A 25,336-nucleotide genomic window follows, 5' to 3' on the forward strand; every position below is an offset into this window, starting at 1 on the left:
CATATATATCTGCCTTCTCATTTACTAGAACATCTAGCAAACCCACTGTGAGCGCTTGGCACCCCCTCTAATATCTACAAATCTCCATCTGAACGTTTTGCTTTCCTCTCGGAAATTGAAGGTTTTTTTAGAATTTATTTGATTGACAATGAACCTGATATTTACAGGACTATCCTCCTGGAGGCCCATAAGTGTGTATTTTGTGGGGACAAAGAAGTGTTCTATGTCTAAATACTCACTGGATGCAGGGCCACCTGAACCTACAGTACCTTGATGTAGCTTATGTCTATCCAGTCTCCAGCAACAATATGAAAGTATACTTCATAGTGACCAGCAGATCACTGTGAGGTATGATATAGTGTGCTCATCTGCTGGTGAATGCACACTGTGGATGGTTGTAAAATAAGCACTTTTCCTTCAGAAATGTATAGTGGGAGTTCTAATAAAATAAGCATTAGGACACAATGATTTCCAGTACCAAGAAAACTGATTAGCCTGTAATATAAGGAGAAATGTGAAATAGTGAAAGGTAAAAAGATGAGAAAAGAGAGAAGAGATTCTTGGCCTGCATATCAAATCAGCTCTCACCATGCCAAACTACTGTCTAAGCTATAGTGAGCAGGTTCACATTACACTACAGCTATTAAAAGGAATAGTACATGACAGGTTTGTTATTTATTATGGGAAATATAAGTGTAGTGTATATTCTACTTATATGCTGTAGATTGCTTTTCAATTTACATCACTGTCTAAACTGCAGAAAGACAAGATGATTACTACTCTCAAAGTACCAATTTTGCCCACTAGGAAACATTGAAGTAAAAAAGGAAAGGTCTGGATTTATTTCATCAAGTCATGAGCAAAAGAGAAGTAAAATGTAACACTTATTCACCAAACTACAACGTGTAAGCATGTTATGTGGAAGCCCATATTTGCTTACTGATATGAATGACATTATATATATACTTGTATTCTGGACCTGTCATTTGCCAGGTTGCTAGCTATTCTGTAGAATGATTTTCCTTTTCTCTTCATCTCTCCCTGTTCCCCGTATCTCCAACTGCTATTCTCCTTTCCTCAAATCTCCCCTTGTCCTTCCCCCTTTCCCAGGCCCGTAACAAGCTATGGGCACCAAACATCCATGGTCCCTGTATCTGACTAGCAGGGTGCCTGTAATGGCACCCTGCAGGAAGAATCGCAGATGCAGTGTCACCCAGAGTATCCTCCGGATGCTCCATATGGTATACTGCAGCCATTAAAGCCTCCCAGAGAATCCTGAGGATGGTCAAGGCAGCGCTGATGTTCCAGTCACTTGTGGCTCCACCCCGGTGGCATGACAGTATGACATCATGCCATGAGGGGGGAATGGTTGGCACTAGGCATCATAACTTTAAGTTATGGTGCCCTTTCCTCCTGGCTTACCCAAGTTCTTCTCCCCATTACTTTACTTTCTCTTCTCCTACTCTATCCCTGTTCCCCCTGTCTTCCCCTGTCCTTACCACTTTCCTCCTGTCTTCCCCATGTTCTTCTCTCTTTCCTCCTGGCTCACCCTGCTTTTAACTACTGTTCCTTCCATCTCACTATTCTTACCCCTTTCTTACCATCTCCACCTGTCCTTCCCCCTTTCCTCCTGTCTCCCCCATGTTTCTCACCATGTTTTTCATTTCTCTTCCCATACTCTCTTCCAGTTCCCCCTGTCTCCCATTGTCCTTACCTCTTTCCTCACATCCTCCACTGTCCTTCCTCTTTCCTCCTGTCTCCCCCATGTGTTTCTCACCATGTTTTTCCTTTCTCTTCCCATACTCTCTTCCAGTTCCCCCTGTCTCCCATTGCCCTTACCCCTTTCCTCACATCTTCCACTGTCCTTCCTCTTTCCTCCTGCCTCACCCTGTTTTTAACCACTGTTCCTCCTGTCTCCCTGTTCTTACTCATTTCCTCCCATCTCACCCTGTCCTTCCCTCTTTATGCAATGTCTACCCCATTTTCTTCTCCCAATTTGTTTCCGTTCTCATCCCCTTTTCACCCATTTCCTCCCAACTTCCCCTGTCCTTCCCCCGTTCCCCCTATCTTATACATGTTCTTCTTTTTTTCCTCCTGGCTCATCCTGTTTTTAACTGAGAGAAGTGGTGAGATCTACCTCTTTTTCTAGTTTTTTATTTATTTTTACAGTGCACTGTATTTGACATAATAACTCCACACCATATGGGCAATTAAGCAACCTTTTCTATATCACTGTTACTACATGAACTGGGATAAGTATCTTTTATATTGACTGACTAGCAACTAAGTTGTTTTTTTATAAGAAGCTATCAATCTGCACTACATGCTTGATAAACAGACTTTTACCCTATCACGTAACAATGGAATAATATAACAAGGATACTATTTGAAACATATCTGTCCTGTCTACTGTGAGAGAAAGTATCCAGATTACTACTTTTACCTTTATTGTCTGCATTTTATTGTGCTGTTTGTAATGAAATCCTTAGCTTTATGAAATATGTATCACTTTTAATTCTTAAATTTTATAACTTATATTTTGTCTTTAGAATGTATGTTTAACTGTTGTGTAATAAACTAGTGGAAAAATTGTTCCAAACCATTCCCATGCCAGTTGGTACCAGGTCTGGTTTTCCCAGGAGGGCCATGCATGCAAAAATGCACCCTTTCTGCCAATAGCACCAGGTCTCTCCCTCTCACACTAGGGTTATGGGTATGGGTGTAATACAGTGTTAAAATGGATTAGATTCTGCTGGAAATTTATTTATATGTGTTGTAAAGGTGTGTCCTCACTTACTTTCTGTCTATACGCCATATGGGGCTAGACGTCTGGCACGAATGAGAAACTCAGAGAGGAGTGGCATACCGTATTTTTCTTAACATTTTGTGTCTTAGTCACATTGCAGATGCAGCGCAAACCCACTCACAGGGGCATATTCAACTGGGTGCAAAATTCCCACACCTGTGGGGTTTTGCCTGCAGGTGCAGGATTTTTGCTATTCAATTAGGAGCGGGGTTTTTGACTCTTTGCGCGCCAGGAGGTTTATTTTTGTGCACCTTCAGAGCACTACCAATTATTCCTAAAATCCCCAATTTTAGGAAAAAAGGTTGGTTAATGCTCTGGGACCCTGGCGGCACCCCTCCTAATGACTAATTAAGCAATTGGAAGTTTCCAATTTGCATAATTAGTCAGTAATACTCACCTTCTGAAGTGCTGTCTTCTGCATCCAGTGTCGGGACCCAGTCTCCTGCAGCAGCGGTGAGTATGCAGTGTGTGAGTGTGTATGAGTGAGTATGAGTGAGTGTGTGTGTGCATGAGTGTGTGTGAGCCCCGGTGTATGTGTACCCCCCCAAGTTCAGTGTGCCCCCACCGAAATGGGAGCTGGGAGAACTACATCTCCCAGCAGCCCTTGCCCCTCCCACCAGCCCCTTGAGCCTCCCAGCAGCCCCAGAAAACTCCCAGCAGCCCACTCTCCAGTGAGAAGATAGAGGGGAGGCCACTGGGAGCCGTGGAGACCACCGGAGACCCCCAGGCAGGTAAGTGCAGAATTCTTTATTTATTTTTTTACATGGCACAGGGTTTTCAGAGCTGGGCACGAGGGGCGCAAGGTTTTTTCCTCGCTAAACCTTGCACCCAATTGAAGATGACCCACAGTGTACTAGAGATCCTAGGCTGTGACTTAAACCACACAGGAATTGGTTATACCAGAGGTTACCAAACTCAGAGCCTGATTCAGCTTTGGAAATAGAGTGAGATTTAGCAGTTAACTGATCATCTTGGTGAAACCATGCTGCACTGCAGGTGGAGCAGATTTAAAATGTGCATAGAGATTTAGATTTGGGAGTGAGATGTACAAACAGACATCTAAAGTGCAGTGTAATAATAAAGCTGTGCAGTATTTGTGGGCTACATACAAAAGCAGCCAGTATTTACCCTACATGTAAAAAAATGTACGTATTTACGCCCCTTGCATTGCAACATGGTTTGCCCAGGTACACAGTTAAATGCTAATTCTCACTCTATTCCCAAAGCTGAATCAGGCCCTCGGTCCTCAAGGCACCCTAACAGTCCAGATTTTAAAGATATCCATGCTTGACCACAGGTGACTTAATTAGTAACTTAGTCAATTTGATTTAACCACCTGTGCTTAACTATGGATATTTCTAAAACCGGAGCTGTTGAGGACATGTACAAAATTGCAGATGAAGCACAACAGAACCCGGCTTGAGGAAAAGCCACGGCCACTCACATTGGAGGCCTTTTAACACAAATTCAGACTCAGTTGCGAACCAAATTAATCACTGTTAGCTAGCAATGTATTTTGATACTTCTATGTGTTTTAACTATGAAAATAAAATGCACATTTTGAGTGAAAAAGATGCTTGGCGCAGCTTAACCACATGGGACCTGACATGCCAAGAGGGGCAATATGGTGTGACTGAAAAAACAGAAAGAAAGGACACACTTGTGACTTGTGTCACTATTGTGACAAATGGGACTATAATTATTTTCCAACATACTTAGGGGGAGATTTAATATAGCTTGGAGAGAGAGGAAATTGGAGATAAATAGCACCAGCCAATCAGCTCCTAACTCTAATTTTTCAAACACAGCCTGTAAAGTGACAGTTAGGAGATGATTGCTTGGTGCTGTGTATCTCCAATTTTATCTCTCTCCAAGCTTTCTTAAATCTCCCCCATAAAACCCATTGTAGAATAGACACTATATAATACTTTCTGAAAGATGGAAGCTCAAACATGCTAAATCCTATCAATTACCTGGAAGGAAATCACACTCCCCCATGGCCTTGGTGACTACCTAACTACTTGTTGAGTTCTCCTGAAACTCATCAGGCTTCAGTTAACTTCATGAACTTTCATGACTAACAAGCCCGAGGAGACCATCATTTTCACTTTCTGGTGTTGGCTTAAAACTGTACTCCATGGTAGTACCATTCAAATTAGGGCAAGGTTAAAGAGAAGCATGGGTGTTGGAATGGGACAGTTTGCTACCAGGATCCTTGGTAAGGGAGGAGTTAAAAGGGTAAAAGGGGGCATGGGGTTAGCACATTCATCAGGGTGCTCATCAGATGATGTGCATGTGCTGCAGCACAATGGCTACTGTATACTTTACCATTTGTCTCTGATGAGTGTCTCCATGTGGAGACAAATGAGTGCCTCTGGTCCCCTCCATTTGAGTGCCACTCCCCCCTTCACATGGGTGCTACTGCCAGCCCTTCACATGAGTGCCTCTGTCCCATCTCCACATGAGTGCCTCAGCCCCCACCTCCTTGAGTGATTATGCCCCCACCTCCACATGGATGCCCCCTTTCCTAATGAGTGCCACTGTCCCCCTTCAAATTAGTGCCCCTGCCCCCACCTCTGTGAGTGATTCTGCCCCCCACTTCATATGAGTGCCTCTGCCCCCTCCCCATTTGTGCCTCTGAATCATCTCCCAATATGCACCACTAGCCTCCCTCTCATTCTGTGTTTCTGCTCCTCCTCTGTATATGTGCTTCTGCCCCTCTGTTATGTGCCTGACACTTTCTTTTTCCATCTTATCCCATCTGTCACCACATCCCATCTGTTCCTTCATTTCCCATATGAGCCAACCATTCACTTGTGCCACACCTTCTCCTCTTCTTTTGGATATCGTAGGTAGAACCATGGCGGGTGGCCGTCGATCAGTAAATGGATGGACTAATACTGTAGATGCAGCCACATAAGGATGTCAGGTAAGTACAATTTTCCTTTATTAAATCATCAGGACTTTTTTCACTTCAAATGGTTATCACCAGCTTTAGACCAAACCAGCGGTAAGACTTTCTTGAATAATTTGAATAAAGCAATTTTAAAAATATAATTTAATATATTTTAAATATTTTATAGTGTTGCATAACATATACACGTGTGTGTGTGTATGTATATATATATATATATATATATATATATATATATATATATATATTAGGGATGTGCAGGCTCGGATAGGTTCTAGTTTGCACGCCGAGTTCGGATTTTTCCCTCCAAAAAAACGGAACTCAGAAAGAGGCAAAACATCATCTTGCATGGACAAACATCATCATTCCTGGACATCATTCCTAGGCTGGTGTATAACAATGTGAAATTAAATAATAAAATAAATAAATAATAAAAAACACCCTATATGGGTATAAGTCTTTTGAAAACATCTGTGTTTCATTCCTAGAAAAATTCACTCATATTGGATGGCCAAAGCTCCTTGTTGTCAAGCACACCAACTCCTTCAATCTGAAAAATAACAAAAAACAATGGCGCCTCCTAGTGCAATAGGTATGAAACAACACCACAATTGTGTGAAGAGGGCTAAGAGTAAACCCATACCATGTGCATAAAATTATCACAGCTTATCTGTTGTCCTTTGTGAAGATCCTCATAAGGTCACTGACATCAGTAGTGTTTTTCACAGTTTTAATGGTAATACAAAAACATAAAACTAGACATACATAGTGTAACACAGTTTACAATTTCATAGCTTCAATATACAAATGAATGCCCATACATTAGAGATAGTAAAAAAAACAGCTTATCTGAGAATCAGCATACAATAAAGTACTTCTGGTTTAGGCGGCAATTGTAGGAGGAGAAAATAAGAACCAGGGGTATATAAACCATTTACAGAGGGAGCAGGATATCTGTTCCTGAAGAAGGTATTTATACCGAAACGCATTGCACGGACATCCTGATGTTGGGACTCCAAAGGACAGATTGCAGTCGGAACCATCCCCTGCCTGACCCATATCTTCTGCGGTGGTGCCGAGCTGGAAGGCCCGGGATCTCCTTGCTTAAATGCAAGCTAGCCCACCGTAACACCTATGGCTGGTGAGAGATTGTATGGATCGTATAATGATTTTTATATGCTGCTAACAAGTTTTTTTGCTGCTAATTATACATGCTGCTATACCTTTAACTGTATCCCTACTTTGTATTACTTGATCATTGTTTTATGTTTTTATTTGTCCACGTGATTGTAATAATCATCTTTGTTTTAGACGTTTGTTCATGAGCTTTCATCTTTATAAGGCTCAGCACCATTCACTATATTTATCTTCCTTTACTGTTCATTTTGTTCGAGTTGGTGTTACTCCTGATTGTATATGTGAGGCAGCTGGCTTTATTTCAACTGCACAAATAGGGGTGAAATCACCCTTTTTAAGTATTGAGTTTGATCCTGGCTCACTATGAAGGCCCATCTGCCAGAATATTTAGCAAGGTCTCCTGTCTGCTAATTTCTCCATCTCTACTTGTACAAGGCAGGGGTGCCCTCTCTCTTCTCCTATGTCTGCCATGGCGACTGAACCCCTTGCCTAAATAATGAGTTCCTCTACCTTTGTCTCTGGAAGTTCAATTCACAACACCTCTCATAAATTGTTTCTATTTGTGGACAATGATCTATTAGTTGTATCTGCCCCAGAGCCAAACTGAACACCACCAAATCGGACACTTTGCCGATTGGTCTATCTGCTTCTTACTTGTCCACTATCCAGGGAAAATGCAATTGGAAAGTTACCTCATCGTCTAAATAAATATCAACATAAAGCAGTAATAACCCTAGGATGGAAATCCCTTTTTAGAGACAATGGTAGCCAGAAAACACTACTGCTATAAATTGAAAATTATGTCTCTTATAGCAGCCCTGTTATCTCCACTATGATAAAACATATACGGTACATCCTGTATATTTAAAATAACACCATACAAGTGGCATTTTAAGCAATTCTATATCATGCTTTCAGGTGATTTTTCTCTAACATGTATAATGTCCATGATGCGCTTCTGATATTCCACTTCCACCAAACTCTACTCAGTGCCTTTCAATTAGTAAAAATTCTTGGAAATTTTGCACAGGTACCCGTTTGCATCAATGAGATTTACAGTACGATTTTGACACTGGAATTTCAAAGCTTCTTAGGGCAGACTCAAACCAGTTGACTTCAAAACTGGGAGAATAAGAACCCTAGAATTGGCAACAGATGCAGTTGAGACCAGATAAATAAGAATCTTACTACTATTATCTATATTCCCTATACTCATTAAATATTCTATGTTCTTACAAATTCACTGCTCAGTCGTGATTGTCACGCTTGTATTGAAAGCAGAGGTCTGAGGTTGTGGAGAAAATTGGAGGCGAAGGGCCTGAATATATGATCTCCTCATCCACAGAATTTGGACGTTGACGTGACCTGATTAAAGGTGCAGAGTCTAACCTGCTGGGAGGTGTTCACCAGTGAGCCCACCAATCGGGATATGGGTTTTAGCTGCACCCAGCAGGCAGGTCGCAGTCCTTTGATCAGGTATCCAAAACCCATGGAAATAGAGACTCACACAGATGGTGGCCCAAGGGATATGTCTCTAAAGAGGCACTACTGTGACAAGAAATGATACTTGATGTACCCACAGGATGAGATGTTAAACACACTGTTGCACTAGGAGATGGTATTATACACTCTGGCAGAGGTGTTCTGATGCACAGTCGTGCTGAGTGGTGGCACTTGGAGTTGCACACCAGCAGAGGTGGTAAGACGCACTGTTGCACCAGGAAGGGGCACTTGGTGTTGCACCCAGGCAGAGGTGTTCTGATGCAGAGTTGCACTGAGAGATGGCACTTGAAGTAACACACAGGCAGAGATGTTCGGACGCACTGTTGCACTGAGTAGTAGCACTTGAAATACTCGAGGGTAGAAACAAAGGAAACTGGAACGAGGGCACAACTAGTATACACTAGAGATGAAAAATGTTGTTCAGGCAATTTCCTGGAGTTCTGGGGACGGAAATGTACCCATAGGTAGCAGTTGATTGGAGGACAGTGCCAGCTGACCAAGACCATGCTACCATTGGTATAGATACTGTTACATGAGGACTGTCATGGCGGTGCCCATGATGGAAACCACAATATCCAAGACACAGGGCCGCCCATGAAATTCACTAACTACCACCTAAGGCAGAATCCTCAGCGCTTTACCCGCCACTGCATCTGACGTCTGACCGCCTAAGAAGTCAGGGGAAGCCGGCGTCAGGCTGAACCTTGACAGTAACTTTTAGCTGGCCAAGTGTCCCTTTTACCCACTATTTTTAATTCTCATTATCAGTAATTAAATTACCTATTTTGGTTGGAAGACAAATAGCATTTATTAGCATATAGTTAAAAAAGTCCAGTGAAAGCACTATGTGTATCCATATTTGTACCCACCTCTTATTACACTGAACATATCATAATTTTCTTTTTGTAAGAAAATTCTAGTTTTGTGCTTTTGCCATGAATCAGTCCACAGGATATACTTTTCAGATCCATCGTATTTGTTTCCTTTTTGGTAAAATGAGGTCTCCCCTATGTATAATGCAGTTAACTGATCAGCCAAGCTAATAACATTTTCTCACTCTAGCAGATGGGCTATTAAACATATCCCACTGGCACTGGCAATCCTGTGTCAGATCTCTGTCTCATCATCTTGGTCTGTTTCTCTGACTGCATTGTATCCTTAATCTTTCTGTATGTCATACTAGAGAGATCATTTAACACTCCTGTTTGTCGTGTTCTAGATTTCCCTCTTGGGCTATATTACAGAATTATTCCTGCACTCCTGGGTGTCATGCTCCAATGCTGTCTTCCTCCCACTCCTGTGTTTTGTGCTTCTGTGTCCTAGTCAAACAGCTGTGTGTTTGCCCCAACATTCCTGCACTGCCTCTGTGTATTGCCTCTAGCACTATCCTGTGTGGTGCTCCAGAGCTCTAACCAAACACCTGTGTGCTATGCTCCAGCATTCCTGCAGTGTCTCCATGTATTGCATTCCAGCTTTCCAAGTTATACACACCAGTGTATCCATCCATTTCCTAGTAGCTCATATATTTCCAATCTCCATAGTTAAGTCTGGTGCTCACCAGGGTGGCCTTAACCTCCAGGGTATCTACATCAGAGTCCAAACCTCCTTACTGGGACCCCAGTGAAAACCAGTTCCCTATTCAGCTTTACAACTCTGGAAAAGCAGTGTCAAACCAGAGCTGACAGAAACAATCCCATGTGCTCAACCATGGATATCACTAAAACCTGAACTGTTGGGGTGCCTTAAGGACCACATTTGGGAACCTCTGAAATAGGCCAAAAAAAACATTCCACATTGCTGCAATATGCAACTTTTTGGACCCATAGCTCAATTATTAACAAATAAGTCCCTTCGTTTTTTGTATTATTTAAAAGAGGGCACAGACTATTGTAGATTCCTAACAGTTACAGCTCCACTTCTCTGCGTCTTGGTTGCTCTTCCATGTCTTGCTGTATGTTGGAACACTCTTAGGGGCCCATTTATTAATGATCGCATTTAAAATGCGACCTGGGCGCGATATTAGCGCCTATGAACACATTGCAAGATGCGAATACACCACATGAATATAAAGCACCTGTAGGAACAGGGGATCCAAAAGGAGCCCGTCCCTGCAATATGCTGTGGGTGAAGTGACCGCGGCAGCTGTCTCTTCACTCATGTCCTAAGACTCCAGCACATGCGCAGTCTACTGACACGCATGTGCCGTGGCCTATGGGGGTTGTGACTCCCAGGAAGAATGGAGGGATCGCAGCAGGAATCGGAGATATCTGCTGTGGTTTCTCTGTGATACACTCGAGGGATACTAATTACTGTATCTGGCTCAATAACATTGTATCCTATAATTGCTACTATTTGGAAACTTTGTATTACTTTAGTAGCTAGACTGGAATTTCTTTCCAATTCCATTACCTCAGAGATCTGGCCAGTACAACTGTCACTATTTTTCCATTATTGGGAGAACAGAATTTTTTTTTATATATATATGTATATATATATATATATATATATATATATATATATTCATATTCTCTCTCTCTCTCTCTCTCTCTCATAAAAAAGATCAGTAAACATGCATACAAATCATTTAATATAGTGGTATATGCAATAGTAGTTGATCTGTCAAGATGTAATGAAATGTAAAGTCTCCATGGGAACAGTGAAACTACTGTACTAGTCAGTGTATCAATGAAAATGGTAGAAAGCATGCATGACATTTCCAAGCAGTACCAATTGCAAAAACATCTCAGATCAAATGACAATTTTATTTCCCATAGTAGTCTAAATTTGAATGTCAACCAATGTGAAAAGATGGTATAATATAGCTGCAATCCTAATGCACAAGAAGCCAACCAGAATCAGCTATCATCATCATTACCTTTGCTCCAGCCTTCTAGCACCCACAAGACATATATGCCACCTAAATTGTTTATCTGGGAAAGTACCCAAGTCTAACTAGCTTACAGTTTTGTGGACATGCCATTACTATACTCAGCTGATGCTTGGTATGCATGCACAGTATGGAAATGCATATTTTATGTAAAATAAATGGTGTACTGTACAGTATGCTCAACTCTAAATGAGGCCCATTATGACATCTTAAAAGGCCACTAAACTAAGTTAACTGTGAATGTTATAATGAAATTGCAGATAAGAAACAGAAATTAATTTCACTACACAGTGGCAGAAAAAGGTTCTAGGAGATAGACTTTAGCCAATCTGGAACAAAAATCAGTAAAGAAGTTTCACAAAAGTACTATGTATTCTTATTTCTTAAAGACCCAGGCCCAACGGTTTCAGTAAGTGCACTAATGAGCGGCCATATGTTTTCAGAATTGTTGAATAAATTGCTTGTTTCAAGTATAAGTCAATTCTAATTTTACAGTTATAATTAGAGTGTGAGTGATTGTGCGAAAGGTTGACTGAGTTAAGATTTAGGTAAAAATAACAGTTTAGGGTTGGTGCAAGGATTAGGTAAGGTAATTAAAGATTGGGGTGTTAAATTATATTTTGGTATTAGTTTAATTCTTCAGTAATTTCAAAGTTATAGAAGGGAGCGGTCATAGTGAAAATTGGGAATAAATATACTAATTGTTAGATGTTATTATAGTGGGGAAACAGTAATATTGTTTGGGGAATTGTGGAGTTGCTATATATAAAAAGGTATATTGCTTAAATTGTTTTACCTCTGATAAGTGTAATATTGAGTAATCCTCATCCAACTTCAAGGGACAATTGTCTTATACCTCAAGTACTAATCCTCATATTATTTTAATAAAATCCCCCTTTAGTGGGTTAGACCATTAGGGGTGTCCCCGTGCTGACCCCTGGTGAACTCAAAATGGTTAAACACAGTGATTCAGAGGTGGATGCTGCTGCATCCATTCTTGCATCTGTTGCCAGAGTCGCAGCTGCGATAATATGCAGATTCTAGTATTAGGCTTCTCCTAGTATATTAGCCTGCATCTGAATGTGCAAGGACTGAGAGGCCTTTCTGCGACACTGCATGGCGTAATACAGCCAGTGATTCTTTATGCATTCCTGATACCGTCTGTCCCGTTAGAAATAGCACCTTTGTGCTTACTCTGTGAGATGCATGCATTCCTGACATCGTCTGTCCCGTTAGCAATAGCATCTTTGTGGTTACTCTCTGTGAGATGCATGCATTCCTGATACCGTCTGTCCCGTTAGCTATAGCACCTTTGTGCTTACTCTCTGTGAGATGCATGCATTCCTGATACCGTCTGTCCCGTTAGCAATAGCACCTTTGTGCTTACTCTCTGTGAGATGCATGCATTTCTGATACCTTCTGTCCCGTTAGCAATAGCACCTTTGTGCTTACTCTCTGTGAGATGCATGCATTCCTGATACCGTCTGTCCCGTTAGCAATAGCACCTTTGTGCTTTCTCTCTGTGAGATGCATGCATTCCTGATACCTTCTGTCCCGTTAGCAATAGCACCTTTGTGCTTACTCTCTGTGAGATGCATACATTCCTGATACAGTCTGTCCCGTTAGCAATAGCACCTTTGTGCTTACTCTCTGTGAGATGCATGCATTCCTGATACCATCTGTCCCGGTAGCAATAGCACCTTTGTGCTTACTCTCTGTGAGATGCATGCATTCCTGATACCGTCTGTCCCGTTAGCTATAGCACCTTTGTGCTTACTCTCTGTGAGATGCATGCATTCCTGATACCTTCTGTCCCATTAGCAATAGCACCTTTGTGCTTTCTCTCTGTGAGATGCATGCATTCCTGATACCTTCTGTCCCATTAGCAATAGCACCTTTGTGCTTTCTCTCTGTGAGATGCATGCATTCCTGATACCGTCTGTCCCGTTAGCAATAGCACCTTTGTGCTTACTCTCTGTGAGATGCATGCATTCCTGATACCGTCTGTCCCGTTAGCAATAGCACCTTTGTGCTTACTCTCTGTGAGATGCATGCATTCCTGATACCTTCTGTCCCGTTAGCTAAAGCACCTTTGTGCTTACTCTCTGTGAGATGCATGCATTCCTGATACCGTCTGTCCCGTTAGCAATAGCACCTTTGAGGTTACTCTCTGTGAGATACATGCATTCCTGATACCTTCTGTCCCGTTAGCTAAAGCACCTTTGTGCTTACTCTCTGTGAGATGCATGCATTCCTGATACCTTCTGTCCCATTAGCAACAGCACCTTTGAGGTTACTCTCTGTGAGATGCATGCATTCCTGATACCGTCTGTCCCATTAGCAATAGCACCTTTGTGCTTACTCTCTGTGAGATGCATGCATTCCTGATACAGTCTGTCCCGTTAGCTATAGCACCTTTGAGGTTACTCTCTGTGAGATGCATGCATTCCTGATACCGTCTGTCCCATTAGCAATAGCACCTTTGTGGTTACTCTGTGAGATGCATGCATTCCTGATACAGTCTGTCCCGTTAGCTATAGCACCTTTGTGCTTACTCTCTGTGAGATGCATGCATTCCTGATACCTTCTGTCCCATTAGCAATAGCACCTTTGTGCTTACTCTCTGTGAGATGCATGCATTCCTGATACCGTCTGTCCCGTTACCAAAAGCACCTTTGTGCATACACCCCTAATGGTCTAACCCACTACAGGGGGATGTCAGCGCATGCACATATTATGAGAGACTCTGGCACTGTGTGATACAAAGTCTGGCGTGAATGCGTATATCTCAGGCAGAGTCTTCGGAAACATAGCGCTTGTGCCATATTTCTAAAGTGGCCCATGTGCATCACACACACTGCACCCATTATAGATATGCCGATGTAGGCCATGGAAAAAAAAGAGTCCATCACTGTCCTCGGGTTGATCGAAGCACAATTCTTTTTCCCCCTTTACACATGAAACTCATTCTTATGAAGAACTTTGTAAAGGGGATTAACAAAGATGGAGAAGCTGTCAAGTACCTGAGAGGAAAAATTATATTTCTCAGTGATACTAAAGTTAAGGAAGAAACTTTGTTGCTCTGCAAATTCGTCACCTTTTAAAGGATCAAAACTTTGACTGAGTCATCCAGGTTAATGAGAAAGCGGCTTAGGAAGCCTTTAAAGGTGTTGTGCGTGGCTTCTTGGGGAACAAGAGCTGGAAACTATGTTGGGATTGTGAACAACCTTCTAGAAAAGTATCATCAATTAGGCTGCAACATTTAACTCAAAATCATCTTTCTCGACATCTGTACCTCTTCCCAGACAACTGCGGTGCAGTGAGTGACAAGCACGGTGAGCGATTCCACCAAGACATTTCATCAATGGAATGAAGTATATCAGGATAGGGGGAAACTTCTATGCTAGCTGACTACTGGTGGACAGTGACAAGAGATACCCCAGAAGAGGAGCACAAGCATCAAGCAAAGAGAATGCACCCCCATGAATAGGCCACTATTTGGGATAGTACTTTTGGTTGCTGTATGATGTTTAGTTTTTTGTGTTTTTATTTGCGATTGGTTGAATTGAGACAACTGTTATATATGTTGTATCATTAAAATATCAAATTATTTTAAAATTGCTTTTCACTGTGACTAAACTACTAAAGTACATATAGGGCAATTAGTGTGGCTCAAAAACTAGAGCTAATAAAAACATTCCGAAGTCATATTAATGTTTCTTGACCACAAATTAGTAAAGTACAGTATGACTATTGTTAGAAAGGAAACAAATTACAAGTATGTCTTTGTTGTACAGTGGTCATCGCTCCACTACATGAACATTAGCATTGCATACGAATTTCATGCAAAATGTGTACACCTCAGATTCAGCCCATTGGAGCTTTGGGCAGTTTCTGGAGACAATGCTCTCACCTAGAGATATGGGTGTCTCTCAGAGGCCATGCTGGGGACTCCCTCATTAGAGAGACAATCAGTTCTGCAAAGTTCCTCTGGAAAACAGCATCCCAGTAATGGAGGCCATGCTAGTTATCAGTTACATTAACTTCTGTTCGTGCAATGCTCTGCTGCCAATGGTCAGTGTACACCAATTTCAGCCTATCTCCTGCTGGGTGACATGGAGTCTAATGGCAAATATTGTGCAGGAGTGCAATTGATGATGCACAGCATTCAAACAACCTCTTCATAATTTCCCACTGTGGATCTTTATGTTGTAGGTCAGTAAACACAGTGATGTGATTCTTTGTGCTCATAAAACAATATGTTTGGCACAAGGTAATTTCAATTAATGTATAACACTGCATAACATTATTACATACTCCTGTTTGTATTTGTAACATTAAGAAATGCAACAAGAAAACCTTTTGTGTTCCCAATATCTTCTATACACAGTCGCAATAGAATTCCCGATCATATTTTTAGAATTCAAAAGGGACAGTTCAGAAGCTGCTTAATTTGGCTATTGAAATAGTGGTTAAATTCTCATTATTGCTTAAAAATGCCACTTCTATTCTAATCATAAACACTAATTACAACAAAATAGATTTAAAATTCATCCACTTATAGATTTACAGCCATCTGGCAGTCAGCTGGTCTTATCGAATCCTCGCATCTGGGGTATAATTAAAATGACAATCTGTGTCTTCAGCTTTATTCACATAACTGCTGAATGAATGAATGAGATGTTCAGTAACCTCAAAATAATTTGTAATATTATTATTCACATGTAATGCATACTGTAAGTGGCTGTCATGCTGTACTAAGTAGCGCACTAAGACTTTACTTTATGATATTCATTTTGTCTCCGTTGTGTAAATCTGCATATAAGAAATCTCTGCATAATACTGTTACAGTTATGTTTAGCTTTTCTGTGCTTAATCATATGGAAAAACTATGGGCCTGATTCAGAGCCGCTCGTAAGCGGATGCTCGTTCGCTCCGAGCAATGTTCGCACAACTGCGCATGCGTAGTAATACGCATGCGCGAACCAGTCATTGCAGTCGGAAATTGTGTGCTCACAAAATAGCGAGTACCTGCTAATTTGAGTGAAAGAATGAGGCGTTTGTGGGTGGTAACAGGGGAAGGTGCTTGAAAACAGGGAGGGGAGTTCCGAACACAGGCGTGCCAAATGATCAATACGGGTGTTTTAAGGGTGTGCATAATTAACAAAGCAGCGTCATCACCACGTCACTTGGTTGTCTTTTAGCCTGAACTGCTCGCATGATTGCGGTAGGAAAATGCTACCACAAGCACTGCGAGCAGTTCATATGCCTTTCGATGAACTCGATTAATCTAATAAATAGCGGAGATGACGTAGGATGCGAGCGGCCAGGGGGCGTTTTTTAAAAGATAGAGAGCGCATGTTTCGTTCGCTCGTTCAGACATAGCGGTGTCAACAGACCGCAAAGAGCGAGCGCTCAACTAAAATATCCGGCCCCTTTTTCTGAACGAGCGAGCGCAAATAGCATCCGGCTCTGAATCAGGCCCAATGTTCAATTTGGGATGTAGTTATATTACCGGCGGTCGGAATCCCAACCCAGGACTAAAGATAGGCTGCGAAATCCAATGCCTATCTTTATCCCCGACGTCAAAATCCCGACAGCTGGCATCCCGAACAAATGTAAACAGAGCTTGTTAGGTCTTAGCTGCAGGGGGGAGGGTTAAGTTTAGGAACCCTCCAGGGAAAGATTAGGGTTAGGCACCCCCCAGGGTGGGTTAGGCTACAGGGAAGGAGGGTTAGGGCTAGGCACCACTGGGGAAGGGGGGGTTAAAGTTAGGCAACCCCCCAGGAGGGTTAGGTCTAGGAACCCTCGGGGGAAGATTAGGGTTAGGCACTCCCCGGGGTGGGTTAGGCTACAGGGAAGGAGGGTTAGGGCTAGGCACCACTGGGGAAGGGGGGAGGTTAAGGTTAGGCAACCCCCCAGGAGGGTTAGGTCTAGGAACCCTCGGGGGAAGATTAGGGTTAGGCACTCCCCGGGGTGGGTTAGGCTACAGGGAAGGAGGGTTAGGGCTAGGCACCACTTGGGTGGGGTTAGGGTTAGGAAGCCTACCAGGAGGGTTCAGTTTAGAGTGCGGGAAGGGGGGAGGGGGGTCAGGGTTAGACACCACTGGGGGGAGGTTAGGGTTAGGCACCACTAAGGGAGGGTTAGAGTAGGGGGGGGGGGGGGGGATAGAGATAGCATACTTACCACCCCTGTCGGGATCGTCATTCATCGGAATGCAGCCACCGGCATTTCATACCCAATCCATGCAATTTACATCTGTGCAAAAGTGAACTTGTTTCTCCATTTTGCACACATACTTGTGCACACCTATATTTTGGTTTTTGGGATTTTCCCCATATAAGCCTGTTGTTATGGTACTGCAGGCCCAGCTGGATATGTGCAAGGTGGAATTAGTAAATTATCATTATGCTTTATGCTTTTCTCCTACAACACTGCTCGTCCAGACTACTTATATCTTACATTATTCAAGGTGGGTGAGGGAATATAATTACTGTCTCTTTTGTGTGTGAATATTTTTCTTACAGAGATATCGTTATACTTAAAAATCCATGTATCCACATCTAATGAGCCTGAATGGTAACAAAGAAAAAAAGGCGTTCCAATGAACATACAGGAAGACGCTCCATTACGAATACCTCCTGAGGGGTGTTGGTAAATATCAAATGGTTTTCTGGGGAAAGAGAAATTCTGCAGCCACCAGAAAAGCAGGGTAAGCCCTTGTAAATGCAAACCACGTAACTCCTTGAAATGCAATAAAATATATTTGGCTTGATTCTAAGTCGCAAGCAAAAGCATCTATTGGTGGTCACTCGTCTGCGAGTTTATGCAAATACCACTGCAAACCCCTTCCCTTGTGTGCATCCATTTGGCCGAATGTGCAAAGACTGAGATGCCGCTGTAATACTGATTGGGGCATCCTTACTTTCTCTTGGCCTTTAACAGGTGCAGATTTACTGTCTGACCATGGCCTCCTCTAACTGTGTCTGTGTCTGGCTTTTATTGACACTCCCACAATACGTTCAATGAACGGGCCATTTTGCATGCACTACTAGCCACCTCCCAGGAATTCCTATCACATTACTAATACTGTCTGTCCCAATCACATCAGCACCTTTGTGCATACAGTAAACTCTGGGCCTGAATCAGAGCCGAATGCTCTGACCAGAGCGCTCACTCTGAATCAGGGCCCTCCTCCATGAAAATGGAGCGTTCTCCTGGACGCTCGCATAGCTGTGGGTGACCACCCACAGCTTATGCGAGCGTCCATGATGATGGTCGCAATGGTCAAGACCATCGCAACCATCGGGCTTGCGACGGAGACCTTGCGGTAGGGTCTCGCTGCCGCAAGCCCTGGAGTGATTTTGGCTCTATCAGAGCCAAAATCACTCCCACTGACATCACTAGTGATGGGAACGCCTCCGTCTGGCAGCCATGCCCCCGGCACACCCACCAAAGGGGGCGTGCTGTCAATCAACATCGACAGCACGCCCACTTTGGTGCGAGACCCGGAGCGACGGAGAGCCAGTCGCTATCCGGGTCTCGCGCATGCGCACGATGGAGCTCCCTCCGTCGTGCGCATGCACAGTGGGGCAACATCGACCCGCTTGCGAGCATCCTGCGCTCGCGAGCAGGTCTGAATGACCCCCTCTGTGTCATAGAGGTTTTCAGCAATGTTTGTACATGTGCAGATGCCAAAAAAAATTCAACTACATGACTATTGGCATTGCATGTAGATTGCGCGTGGCTCTGAATCAGACCATTTGTCTTAAATATAATATGTGCATAATCTGAGAGACATTAAAGTCCTCATTTAGCTATGAGCATGCCAATTTGTTCATTTACTCCCAAGATGTAATGTCCTGCAGATGCTGCCATCGTTACATATAATATATATATATATATATATATATATATATATATATATATATATATAGAAAAATTAATGGAAAAAATAATGTAGTAGGTCCTGCTATTATATTATCAAGCATGAATGATGAAACATTTGTGCTGGCTTGGGTCTTTGCAAAGGAATCTTCAATAAAGTGCATTTTGTCATGATTTTGTGCTGAAAATATTTTTATTGCAGTACTGCATTAGTCTTTATCTAGAACACATGGGCAGAACTCAATCCTGGCAAGGGAATTAACATAACTGTCAAAATACCAATCGTCCTCTCTGCCGGGTAAGTATACACTTAGCCTGGGGATGGGGGGTTAGGTTTAGGGACCCCCGGGGGGACTTAGGGTTAGGCTAAGGGAAGGGGGGATTAGGGTTAGGTACTAGGGAGGGTTAGGGTTAGGCAACCCCCAGGAGGGTTAGGTTTAGGCACCCATGGGGGGAGGTTAGGGTTAGGCACTAGGGGGGGAGGTTAGGGTTAGGCACCCCTAAGGGAGGGGGGAGGGGAGGGTTAGGGTATTTACCTCGAGGTGTCGGGAATTTGACCTGCCGGGCTGCCACTGTCTGTGTTTGATCCGGCGGCTAATAGCCGCCAGCATTACATACCAATTCTGTGCAAAGGGTGCATCTGCTATAGGGCCCAGGTTCCCATCTTCCTTGTCAAAGTTACATGTGTTATATACATTTTTCACCATTGGGTGGTACATACGGGCCCTTACAAACTTTTGCTATGCTACCACTACCAGTGACCTACTGTACATGAAGAGTAGCATTTTTAGGCTATCCAGCTTCACTCACACTCCAGCACATACAACTATCACAAAGGGTCCTGACCCGAATATTCAACCTTCTAGTGCTGTGACAAGAGTGACCTAGTGTTTTCTAGTGTTTGGGAACAAATGGCTGATTGTCACTTGTTCCCATGCCTTACCGGTTTTTCAGTCCAACCAACCAACTAGTTGGATGGTTGGAGGAAAGTTGGTCTGGTGTATGGCCAGCTTAAGTGTAGCATAACATTGTGCATTCACACTAATGAACCTAATTTTTTTTACAGCAACTATCAAGGAAAATTCACCATGGCATCTGAGAAATACTCAGCAACCATATAAATAAACATTAATATCCCTTTTAGCGCAGATTCAAATCTATTGTATATATTTGCTGGCTGCTTCTGCTACATCTCCAACTGAATGAGTGACAGTTTTCGCTAAGCAGTCCATTGTCCAGGTGCTTTGTGCCATGATTCATACCAGCCAGTCACTAGGGTGGAATCTTTTTTGCATGGCAATTATAATTGTGGCCTCTATTTTGTATGACGGTCACTAGAATAGCCTCTGTTTTACATGGCGGTCACTAGTGACCTTTGAGTTGTATGGTAGTCAGGCATACTCTGGGGTTCTCTCTGTATAGTGCATTGGTTTCTGCAGTCCTTTCTCTATTGTAAATTGGCCCCTAGGATGCTTCCTAAAGTGCTTGATGTTGTTGTGACTCAGAATAGAACATCTCTAGTGTTAGCGCGGTGGGGGGGAGGTTATGTGTGTATAAGCCCGGGTCCAGGGGGGCACCGCACACACTGCACCCATATTATTTTAAACTTACCTGTCCGTGATCCCACGTCGGGTGTCAGTGCTGCTCAGAACACCGGAAAATGGCTGCCGCAGCCATTTTCCGGTGTTCTGCGCATGCACAGTAGACTCCGGGTACACTGTAGTGCCCGGAGTCTACTGCGCATGCACAGAACGCCAGAAAATGGCCGCCGTGGCCACCAGGGAGAGAGGAGGGGGCCCTTCATGGGGATTGCACATGGGCTCCCTCCTCTCTTAAGACACCCCTGTTTGTAATTTAAGGTGCTTTATAGAAATAAATCAAAGACTTTGGGTCAGGCTCATCATATAGTTGCTATCATACAGTTTTCTTTCAGTCTTGTGAAATCATCCTCCTTTCTTTTTCTACACAGTCTAGATGAGCAATAGAGGTGCTCAGAGGTAAACGGAGGTGATGAAGATAATGGTGTGATGGAAGATGTTGGCCTTGTAGTAGTGAATAATCTTGCTATGCAATGGCTTTTACTTAATTAGTGACATAATTCCTTTTGCTGCACAGACTATTTACTCTTCCTCTTAGTATTGGGGATGTAAATATTTCCAAAGTCACAAAGTATGGCCAGTCCTGTATTGTTCAGGTGCCCTTTGTATAAAGCAGACTTATCAGGTTTATATAACGAGATGTAGTCACCATCCTGGCGCAGGCAATGCCGACGGACAGAATCCTGACGGCTGCAATCCTGATGGTGAGTATTAGGTTTAGGAGTTTGGGTTGGGCACTAGGAAGAGGGTTTGGGTTGGGTTGTGGGAGGGGATGGTTAGGGTCAGGGTGCAGAGGGGATGATTAGGGTTAGGCTGTGGGAGGGAAGGGTTAGGCTGTGGGAGGGAAGGGTTATGGTTAGGCTGTGGGAGGGAAGGGTTAGGCTGTGGGAGGGAAGGGTTGGGGTAAGGCTGTGGGAGGGAAGGGCTAGGCTGCCGGAAAGGTGGTTTAGGGATAAGAGCCGCCGTCAGTATCAGTGCCGGAATCGCGTACCCAACCCCATGTAACACCTCTCTTATGTTCTTTACCATGCAGAAAAATTGCCCCAGTTTCCCTTGTAAGAACCATGCCTGCACTGATAGCAAGAGGGCTATTCCTCACACCCCTTGGTGTTGAGAGTCAGGTTAATAAATATGGTTCAATAATAAAAATCAAATTGTACTTTACTAGTGCACTATAGGTCCCAGATACTATAGCCATATTATGCTTAATTTAAATGGTGGCCATGGTATGCTAGCACTTGATGAACAGAGACCTGTAGTGCGTCTGTAAACAAAAACTGACAGGGCTAAGACGCCGTGAAAAAAAATCTTTATTAAATATGCCGGGTCGCCTCAGTCTTACTCCCAGTCCCCACTCTGTCTGGCCAGGCCCCTTCTCTGTCTGGCCCCACTCCCACTCTACCCCTACCCTCCAACATGACCCATTCCATTAGGTACAAAATGCTCTGCTCCTGGACTTCCCACCTAATTTATGATTGCAGTCACCTGTGTTGAGCTAGTTATTTCATGAGACAGGTGTTTCAGCACAGGTGGCTGCAATCATAAATTAAGAAGGAAGTCCAGGAGCAGAACATTTTGTACCTAATGGAACGGGTCATGTTGGAGGGTCTGCTCTACCTGGTTGCTGCTCCCCCCTGCTCCCTCTGCTTCCCTATTCCACTCCCCCGCACTCTGCCCTTACTCCTGCCATGTCTCGCACCCCGCTCACATTCAGACAGGCCGGCTGGTACTTCTCTTTGACTCGGGTCTATACCGTCTCCTTAGCAGTGGGAGCCATTGGAGGGGAGGTGTGCGCTCTGGCTCTCACTGCACATGACGAAGACAGACTTTAGCAGATTATTATATAGATTTATTCTGGGGACATTATTATTATTATTATTATTATTATAATAATTCTTATTAATAATAACAATATTGCTGAAGTTTGGTTTGAGCATTTTTTTTTATAATGGGGATTACTCAGATCTCAATGGGATCTTGATAATTTATGCAGTGAAACTGGCATCGGAGTTTGTGCAAATGTCACTGAGATACTGTTTGTCACTGTGAAAAGGGTTATGTACAAATGGAAAAAAGGTCTTGGCAATGTAGATACTATTGTAAAAGCATGAAATGCCATTTCAAGGATTGGTGCATATCTATAATCACTTTTCTAATGACATCATAGAAACAAAATTTCAAGGTTGTTGCAGATATCTGGTTCAGCGTTCTAAAGCCATGGAAAGAAAACCAGTCAAATTCTATTCCACGTGATCAAAGCACATCCATTTACAGAATTGGCTAAAAGCTGCTATAGTCATAATCACAGAGCAATAACTATAAATGACTTACAAAATATCACCCAAATACATTTCAGTGCTATTAATGGTCAGACGACGCAGTTGATAATAGGTACCATCTGCTTAATTTCTGGCAGTGAAAGCAGACATCCTCTTAGCAGTGTGAAATGACTTTCATTACATTATTTCATTTCTGGTAGGGGTGTTTAATAAAATTGGTACAAAGTAGTAATGTATGTCCTTATCTATTTAATGGGATGTTTTCAGTCATTTTCCACTGAAAGATATTATTCCACCTATTTTCCATAGGACATTCACCATGTCCATCATATTTAGAATAGAACTGAAGGAGACACTGAAAGACAATGAAGTAATAAATAATATAAGCTTTATGGCAGTGGTGCTCATATATACAGTCGTATATTGCTAAGAGCGACATGAATTCATTTTAACTTTCAATTTATATTTAAACACATCTCAGCATAATATGCCATACAGATTATTTCGATTTACATTGATATTGTTTTAAGGATTTGTCTGGCTTCTTTATTAAGTATGCCCAGCAAGAGGGGGGGACTAAGGGGGCCCCAAGGTCCAGATGGGCACAAAATAGGTCCACGGACGATAGACTCACTGCTTCTGCCAGCGCGACGTGGCCCCAAGGACCCATTCCCGCATCATAGCTCCCTTGTAGCCTGGCCTTGGCAGCATTGCGCTCTTCCAGGTGGCTCAGACGTGGCCCCGGTGTGAACTTTCAGTCAGCAATGCAGCAGCTTGATGTCACAGGTCACATTGCCACACGTCATCCGCTCCCATCAGGCAGGCTGTAGTGGTGAGGGGCTGGGGTGATGGGAGCTGGGGAAGGTGATGGGGGATGAGGAAGGTGATGGGGGATGAGGAAGGTGATGGGGGATGAGGAAGGTGTAGGAGGTTAGGTGCTCAGGAAGGTGAAGAAGTTTGGGGGCTGGGGAAGGTGTAGGAGGTTAGGTGCTCAGGAAGGTGAAGGAGTTTGGGGGCTGGGGAAGGTGATAGTGGTCTGATGAAGGTGCTGCGGTCTGAGGATGGTGATGAGGGTCTGAGGGGCTATACTAAACTATGAATTATATATGAGAGAAAGAGGCCAGATGATACGCAGATGAGAGAAAGAGGGCAGAAAATCTCCATCAGCCGACAGAGATCCTAACCTCTTCCCTCCCCCCTCCAACGGCAGTGACACGCCTCCGTTTTGGGAAATGGAGGCAGTCACTGCTCCCTCCCACCCACTAACGGCAGCAGAGTGTCAATCACTGAAAGTCTGCTGCCGCTCTGCGTACGACCATGCAGGACTTGTACTGCACATGCGCAGTATGGTTCATCTACATCGTGATGCTACATATCATATTCCATTAGCTCACGGATCAATACCTCCTTAGTATGGTCCACCCAGGCTAGACCTCACTGTTTGCAAAGGCCAATGAGTGCAGGGAGTGCTTCCAATAAGAAATCACTACCACTGCTAGGCACAGGCAGTCCCTGCGGGTGGTGGATTTTACTGGGGGGGCTGCAGTCCCGCAGCAACTAGGTAAAATCTGCCACTGCTCTCAACTCACATTAGATATCAATTCAACAGACTTCAGGTATTACGTCATCCTCACGTCATCTATATGCAGACTTAGATAATACAGTCTTGTTTACAAATCTCTCCCTGGGTCATCTGGTCTACACAGGTAATTGTTTTATCCTACTCAGGATATCATACTAAATTTACATTTTAATTGAAACTACACAGGATAACTTTAGGGCTTCCTGAGGGTAATTGAAACTACCTATTTATCTGTATAGACAGAATTAAAATACAACCTCAAAAGAACATAACTTGCAATATACAATAATATGCCCGTAATCTCTACACAAACTATCAGTAATATCAAAATGTAGCATGGGGTGGGGGAGAGGAACCAATTTTCTCTCTCGCCAAGGGCCTGCATCTGTTTGGACGCAATGTTTTCTTCATGCACGTCCCAGCTTTTCACCCTATTCAACTGTAAACAGGTGAAAACGCGGATAGGCGACCGTAGTGAAAAGCGAAACTAGTGAAAAGGTCAGCTGTTTTGGGGGAAACCAGTCTGTACCCCATAAAAAGCCTAACTGCGACTGGGAATCAATATAGAAGAGTATTAATAGCCCTAATAAAAGTATTTTGTGAAGTTATTTTGAGTAAAAGGGTTGTTATATGTATATTAGCAAAAGTGTTGAAAAATGATAGAAAACAATATTTTTTTCAGAAAAATAAGTACCGCAGTTAAATTTGGGGTATATGTAAATGGGTACTAGTATATTTTGGTG

This window comes from Taudactylus pleione, unplaced genomic scaffold (genome assembly GCF_031769625.1).
Source record: "Taudactylus pleione unplaced genomic scaffold, aTauple2 ptg000015l, whole genome shotgun sequence".
Taxonomy (NCBI): domain Eukaryota; kingdom Metazoa; phylum Chordata; class Amphibia; order Anura; family Myobatrachidae; genus Taudactylus; species Taudactylus pleione.